The 7,876-nt window shown below is 44.4% G+C and overlaps 1 long non-coding RNA gene across 2 annotated transcripts in view; it reads right to left on the reverse strand.

Annotated features, from left to right (window-relative positions):
* Nucleotides 1–7,873, reverse strand: part of LOC117745316 — a 7,962-nt gene extending 89 nt beyond the window's left edge. The window contains exons 1-4 of one of the 2 annotated variants that reach the window (XR_004611225.1): nt 7,840–7,873; nt 5,982–6,080; nt 5,743–5,821; nt 1–5,274 (exon numbers count right to left, since the gene is read on the reverse strand). The exon at nt 1–5,274 is cut by the window's left edge and continues 89 nt beyond it. This is a non-coding gene — a long non-coding RNA (uncharacterized LOC117745316). Of the gene's footprint in view, nt 5,275–5,742; nt 5,822–5,981; nt 6,081–7,307; nt 7,342–7,839 lie in introns of those variants that run through there. The other variant, XR_004611224.1, reaches the window with a different exon arrangement.
* Between the last annotated feature and the right edge of the window lie 3 nt (nt 7,874–7,876).

Below are 7,876 nucleotides of genomic sequence, written 5' to 3' on the forward strand. Positions count from 1 at the left end.
TCAATGTGAGCTCTTTGTGATGTAATAATACTACGTGGACATCTTCTCTTCTAAAACACAATAAAAGCTCCTTTTTAAACGTGTTTCTTTCCTCACTGAAACTCAGTCGCCCGTTAGCTTGCAAATAGCAGATTAATCTGTCGGCCGATCAATAACTCAACATTAAGGCACTTTGGAGAGAGAACTGAAAAGTGAACTATCGTCTCGAGTCCACCGGGCTCGTCCCGGTTTAAGGTTTTAAGGATGAGACTGGTGGGTTCTCGTGTTTTAGCTCGTTAGCTCGTTAGCTCGTAGCGCTGATCCAGAGTCGTGAATGGACGTCTCACAGAAGCCCGACATCTCGTCCCTTTGAGGTTCGTTGGCGATCGCCCGCTCAGCGATTATTACACAATGTTATTTAACGCTGTTAAAAATGATGCTGAAGGGTGTAAAGTACAAAAAGACATGATGTACTCTGACTAAGAAAAGTTATAGTCAACACAAACGGCTGTATATGAAATCGGAGATCTCTCTTGAGTCCAGGTGGCTTGTATTGATTTTCACGAGACCTTTTCATTGAAGGAAAATCACGTTTGTTTGTTTTGTTGTAGTTTCACGCCTCTAAAAGTTCAAACCTGGATCTCTCTCAGCAGATACGATGTGTATCCATTCAAACTGTTTCCTCAACGGCTGATTTGAAGCTCAAGCGTGAACTTTTGAAACTTAATGTTGAAGCAAACGGACCAGAAGTCGATCGGAAGGTTGTGCGATCCGACCAAAAGGTCCAGAACGACCAAATGGACCTCGAGGGGTCCTTTACAGTTCAAAGAACCCTGAGCCGAGAAATGTCTCTTCAACCAAGTCCAAACAAACCACGTGGAATCAAGACAGGAAGCCTTTGTGTTAACAGAGGTGACCTTTGTGTCTCGGGGTCAATCACCTTTTTTTGTGACTTTTAAGTCGACCCGAAAGTCTTTTTTCAGATTTCTGTGAAACGTCGTCGACTGAGCATAAAGTTATGAGCGCTGGATCAGAACTTATGAGCCCTCGAAGCCTCCGGTTGTTTCCCCAGAGGACCAACTGACATCAGGTCGCTTTGCAACGGTGACAATAATCAGAAAATACGTGCACGCAAAAATTAATGTAAACAGTCTGTTTAGTTTTTTCAGCCTGGAGTCCAAAGATTCAATGTTCACATTCATAACTCATCAGCATACATTTTTATCTGAAGACACAAAAGGGCCAAATCCCCAAATGACTGAAGGACAAATTCACTCCAAAAAGCGTCAAGGCAGCGTTATGAAACCAGATTTGCCAACAAAAATGACCCAAATTCGATGGTCGCCGGGGAGATATTGATGGAAAAACTGGTAATATGAAAAGTTCATCATTAAAATCTTGAAGCAAATCAAAAGCACGCTGACTAAATCTAAAAGATCTCAATTATTTTCATCCAGTGATTCTTAACAAATTCTCAAATTAGATTTGATTGTTTTTATCAGTGCATCTATAATGAAATAAAACCTTCATATGTGTCGAACTGGTCCAGACAATAAAAACAAAAATACAGTGAAGCAGCAAATATAATAATAATAATAATAATAATAATAATAATAATAATGTGAACACCTTGGACCATCAAAGAAGGTAAAACAACGATATCTGAGACGCAGAAAGGTTTCTTTAAGTCGTGATTGAAGGCTGTCGCTAAATAAAAAGCTGACAATCGTGAGCGAAGACGTGTTGAAATCTTTTGGCCGTCGATCCAAAATGTCGTTCTTGGATCACAGTGAAAGAGGCGGGTCCACACAAGACCTGGTAAACAAGACCCGCCCCCTTTCCAAATTGAACTTTCCCGTTGTTCTCTTCGTCGTCGGCTATCGGACGACGTCACCGAGCCGGCCCGATTCCACGGGAAGACGTGAAGCGACCTCTAAACGCCGTCTCGAGGGGCGGAGTCAGGTGTTGAGAGCCGACCAAAATCTTCCATCTACGTCATTTCATTATCTCGATAACGACGTTTATATATCGCGATGTTGCACGTTCTCTGGTCGCTCAATAGGAGAAATAGTCCATATGAAATAATCACGTGGATTTATTTGTATTTTCTCATTTATTTGAGAACTTAAAATGCAAAAATATTACAATTTTCTCTTGAGAGAATTGAAGCAGAGCGTGCTTGTTATTACCAATTATCAATCGATCATCCAGGTGACGGCGTATCGCGATAACTTCACTTGAAGTCGGGACTTTGACCCAGGAGACCGGCGTGGAGTCATTTTACATTTGGTGGCTACAAACTGTACAAACGTGGTTCTTTTAACACAAACCACGAACCTTCATTTGTAAACAATCTGCGTTCAGGTGAACTTCTTTTTGGTTCTGCTTTCATCCGACAGATTGTTGGCCTTCAGGAGAACCTCCTCTGAAGACCTGAAGACGTCCCGTGAGCCTGAACTCCACTCAGAGTGAAACGCTCGATGGAACTCGGATCAGACGTGAAGCTGATTATTATTTTTGGCATCTGATGGACAGTAAGGCAGTAATCTGTAATATGAGGCTGAACGCCAGAGTTCAGCTTCACGTCATTCAGAGTTTTCTTTTTAAACGTGAACCACAACTTTACATGGATTCACTTTAGATTTAAATGTTACCGAGGTCTGCTAGCGTGATGCTAACTCATCGAGGCTAACGAGTAAGACTGCATTTGATATTGTCAACAATGAAGTCAGGCTCGATTTATGGGCTGAGCTAATGCTAGCTCAGAATTCACATTAGCAAAATAATATATTTTTAACATATTTCAATGTTTCAAAGTTGTTTGACTTCATTTCCGACTCAAATGAGGATGAGGATGCTAGGCTAGGTTAGCATAATAACGCCTCGACAACGATTATTTTTGTTTAGAAAATATTTCAGAACTTATTTTTAAGTGAGAAAAAGGTTCCGACACGTTTCTCAAAGAATAAAACTACTTATCACTGTCGAGTATAGATTGTGCACTATCGTGGCCATTTTGTGAGCTAGCTATAGCTAGCTTCCTAGCTAACGTAACACGTCGTTTTAAAGCAGTTCTCTTCATCACTATTAAATCCATCTGAAACGTTTGTAGAATTAAAAGACGAGCTGCTTTTTTAATCCACTTCTTCTGAACATTTGAGTTTTATTTGCGATCAGAAACTCTGATTGGTCAGAAATCTACGGAGCCGACGCACGATGTGGAAATCTGCGCACACAGAACCATAAAGATAATAATCAAAAGATAATCAATAAAAACACAGAGTCAGAGAAATGGTGAAGAACACGACAACGAGAGGATGACGTGAGATATTTTGTGCTTTTCAAAATCAACTCTTTGTGGTTTTATACACAGGATATTTAAAGTTTTCCACTATTTTGTGACAATTAAATAAAGCTTTTGCAAATTAATTGTAGTTTTTTGCCATTTCAACTGAATGCCAGATGCATACTTTAGTATTCCTACTTGTGCATCATTTTTTATAATCCGTGCAAATGTCGGCCGATTTACAATTAATTTATTCACTCTAATTGTTTTTTAAAGTATCCATAAGTACACATGTATTTGATTATTTCTTCAAATTTAATATATTAATTAGTACATGTATTAGTCTGTGTCTTGGTTTTATTAATGTGCATTATTAATCTGTAGGCATGTCTTAATCTTATCTTTATCTAAATTATTTATAAATAATATGCACATTGTTGTATTTACCTGTGATCATTTTTAATCCACATGTACGATTTATTAATCCGGATTAAGCTTCTATAAATCTGTACATTAATGCATTAGCCATCATCAATAAATATACATTTTATTAAATGTGTAGGTATCTTTATCAAATTGCGTGTTCAATATATTAATCTGCACATTTAATAACTCATGCATAAATGTTTATAATCCATGTGTACGTATGAATCTCAATGAAGTCCTTGTTTTCTTAATACATTTATGAATCTGTTTAATTAATCCGTGCAAACAGACTTCCTCATTTTGTGTTCCGTCCCCTCGACCGGCTCCGTAGATTCATAACCACGTTATGAGCTCACTGAGGACGCCGCTCTCTTCTTTTTGGCATCAAATCAGACCGTTTGTGCTTCCTGGTTGAATTTAAAGTCAACGTTGAACAGCTGTTTGTTTAAAGCACCGAGGAGAGTCGTCATAAACGTCATAAACGCCATAAACGCCATAAACGTCATAAACGTCATAAACGCCGCTGAGGGCGAGCAAGGCGTACGATAACGGTGCCGTTAACGTCCCGATTCTGTTTCAAACAGTAGTGATGTGACTGAAGGACGTTGTTGGTGTTATTGTTTTGTTTTTCTTATTGTCAACACGTGCAGATCACAAGCGCGTTGGTTCCCACTGAAGAATCTTTAGGAACAACAATATTCTCATCAGTTATTTCCTAAAGCAGCTGCTCGCTGGAGTTGTATTACTCAGACAATCCCCATTTCTATTGAGGACTATTTGTTTGTATATTGGGATCAATTAATTGTTTGTTTGGTTCTGCACGTTTGTTGACAATAGGAACAATATTTATAGTGACCATATTTATGTTTCAATTATAGAACGATTGAGCACTTTTCCTTGTTTTTTTGGGGTTTGCATCGTTAGCATGCTAACGTTAGCATGCTAATGTTTAATTTCGTTCCATTTCCCAGAATCCTTCAGCATGCTACTGTTGTTCTTGTATTTCAGCACACGTTCGCCTGAGAGATGTTTAACATGCAAACGTATTTCCTGTAAAACATTATGCTTGGTAAAGTTTGTTAGCACACTGGAATAATGATAGCAGAAATTAGCGTAGCATGCTAACAGGGCTGTACTGTGTTTCCTCGCTGGACATTTAAGAAAAGTGATTTTTTTTTTAAAGAGCTTAATGCATTCGTGGTCCAGACTTTTACATAATTTTAAAAAGTAGATTAAAAAAAGTTGGAATGGATGAAAAGTGAAATCAAGCGAGTTCCTGTAATGAGGAACTTTGGCAGGAAAATCGTCCTTTTTTGTTTCTTTACAGCATAACGAGAAGTGGGCGTCGACCTTTCTAAAAAGCTTCTTTGATGACGTTTAAGCGTGAACGAGCACCTTGAACAGGAAAATGTGACTTTAGGAAAGAGGAAATAAACTATTGAGGAGAAACAACAGCTGGTCCTGGATCAGCTGTTGTTAAGAATTATTATCCAATCAGGTTAATTATCCAGGTGGTTGCTAGGCAGAAAACAGGACACAGCCAGCTGGCTCCTCCAGGACGATCACTTCTTACACTGCTGCACCTGGAGGGGAGGAGGAGGAGGGGGAGAGGAGGAGGAGAGGAGGAGAGGAGGAGAGGAGGAGGAGAGGAGGGAGGAAGGGAAGAGTTAAGGAAGGGAGGAATGAATGAAGAATGGAGTGAGGGGAGGAATGGAGGATGGAGGGACGGAAGGGAAGAGGGAATAATGGAGGAGAGGGATGAAGGGTAGAAGGAAGGATGGAGGGAAGGAAGGAATGAAGGAAATAATTAAGGATGGGAGGGAGGGAGGAAGAAAGGGAGAAAGGATGGATGAAGTGAAGGAAGAGAGAAAGAATACAAGGATGTATGGAAGATGGAGGGAAGGAAGGAAGGAAATGATTTAAGGGTGCAGGAGATAAGGAAGAATTGGAGGGAGGAAAAACATGAGAGCAAAGTGAAGAAGGTCAGTTGGAGAAGAGAAGGAGACACTAAAGAGTCCTTCACTGATCCGCTTGAAGGTAACCAGTCGTACCCGTCTGGTGGCCGCAGGTCACGCTGTAAGACGTCCACAAGCTAACGGCCATCAGGAACGTGGCTATGAAGCCAAACACCTGCAGACACAATGCACACTTTATGAATATGTATAAATATAAATATATATATATGTATAAATATAATGTCACATTGTGAAAAACAAGCAGAGCTAGTAACGTTAGCGGTCGCTGGGCTAAACGACGAAGCTAACGGCTAACGCTACGATGCGTTACGCACCGATCCGGCCACCAGCGCCGAGACGCCGCCGCTCTTCACAGCGGCGACGATGGAGGCGATGACGATGAGGACGGAGCCCACGGAGTAATGAAAGAACTCCTGAAACAGATAATATGTATCAATACCACATGTATCATGTATCAATACCACATGTATCAATACCATATGTATCAATACAATATGTATCAATACCACATGTATCAATACCATATGTATCAATACAATATGTATCAATACCACATGTATCAATACCATATCTTGGCCCTGCCTCCCTTCCTTCTTCCCTTCCTCCCTCCCTCCCTCCGTTCCTCCGTTCCTCCCTTCCTCCCTTCCTCCCTCCCTCCCTCCCTTCCTTCCTCCCTCCCTTCCTCCCTCCCTTCCTCCCTTCCTTCCTCCCTCCCTTCCTCCCTCCCTCCGTTCCTCCGTTCCTCCCTTCCTTCCTCCCTTCCTCCCTCCCTCCCTCCCTTCCTCCCTCCCTTCCTTGTCCGGCTCACCGTCAGTGGCCAGTTGATGCAGGGCATCTTGGCCCTCCCTCCCTTCCTCCCTCCCTTACTTCCTCCCTCCCTTCCTTCCACCCTCCCTTCCTCTCCCTTACTTCCTCCCTCCCTTCCTTCCACCCTCCCTTCCTCACTCCGTTCCTCCCTTCCTCCCTCCCTCCCTCCCTTCCTTCCTCCCTCCCTTCCTTCCTCCCTCCGTTCCTCCCTCCCTCCCTTACTTCCTTCCTCCATTCCTCCCTCCCTTCCTTCCTTCCACCCTCCCTTCCTCACTCCGTTCCTCCCTTCCTCCCTCCCTTCCTCCCTTCCTCCCTCCCTTCCTTGTCCGGCTATCAATAATACATGTATCAATACCACATGTATCAATACCACATGTATCAATACAATATCCCTTCCTCCCTCCCTTCCTTGTCCCATGTCCCATTGATGCAGGGCATCTTGGCCCTCCCTCCCTTCCTCCCTCCGTTCCTCCCTTCCTCCCTCCCTCCCTTCCTTCCTCCCTCCCTTCCTCCCTCCAATCCGCCGTTCCTCCTTCCTCCCTCCCTCCCTTCCTCCCTCCCTCCGTTCCTCCCTCCCTTCCTCCCTCCGATCCGCCGTTCCTCCTTCCTCCCTCCCTCCCTTCCTTCCTCCCTCCCTTCCTCCCTCCGTTCCTCCCTTCCTCCCTTCCTTCCTCCCTCCCTTCCTCCCTCCCTCCGTTCCTCCCTCCCTTCCTCCCTCCGTTCCTCCGATCCGCCGTTCCTCCCTCCCTCCCTTCCTTCCTCCCTCCCTTCCTCCCTCCCTCCGTACCTCCCTTCCTCCCTCCCTCCCTCCCTCCCTTCCTTGTCCGGCTCACCGTCAGCGGCCAGTTGATGCAGGGCATCTTGGCCCTCCCTCCCTTCCTCCCTCCCTCCCTTACTTCCTCCCTCCCTTCCTCCCTCCCTCCCTTCCTTCCTTCCACCCTCCCTTCCTCACTCCATTCCTCCCTTCCTCCTTCCCTCCCTTCCTTGTCCGGCTATCAATAATACATTTATCAATACCAGATGTATCAATACCACATGTATCAATACAATATCCCTTCCTCCCTCCCTTCCTTGTCCCATGTCCGGCTCACCGTCAGCGGCCAGTTGATGCAGGGCATCTTGGCCCTCCCTCCCTTCCTTCCTCCCTCCCTTCCTCCCTCCCTCCCATCCTGCCTTCCTCCCTCCCTCCCTTCCTCACTTCCTTCCTTGTCCCATGTCCGGCTCACCGTCAGCGGACAGTTGATGCAGGGCATCTTGGCCCTCCCTCCCTTCCTTCCTCCCTCCCTTCCTCCCTCCCTTCCTTCCTACCCCCCTTCCTCCCTCCCTCCCTTCCTCCCTCCCTTCCTTGTCCCATGTCCGGCTCACCGTCAGCGGCCAGTTGATGCAGGGCATCTTGGCCCTC

The sequence above is a fragment of the Cyclopterus lumpus genome, chromosome 16 (assembly GCF_009769545.1).
Source record: "Cyclopterus lumpus isolate fCycLum1 chromosome 16, fCycLum1.pri, whole genome shotgun sequence".
NCBI classification, from domain to species: Eukaryota; Metazoa; Chordata; class Actinopteri; order Perciformes; family Cyclopteridae; genus Cyclopterus; species Cyclopterus lumpus.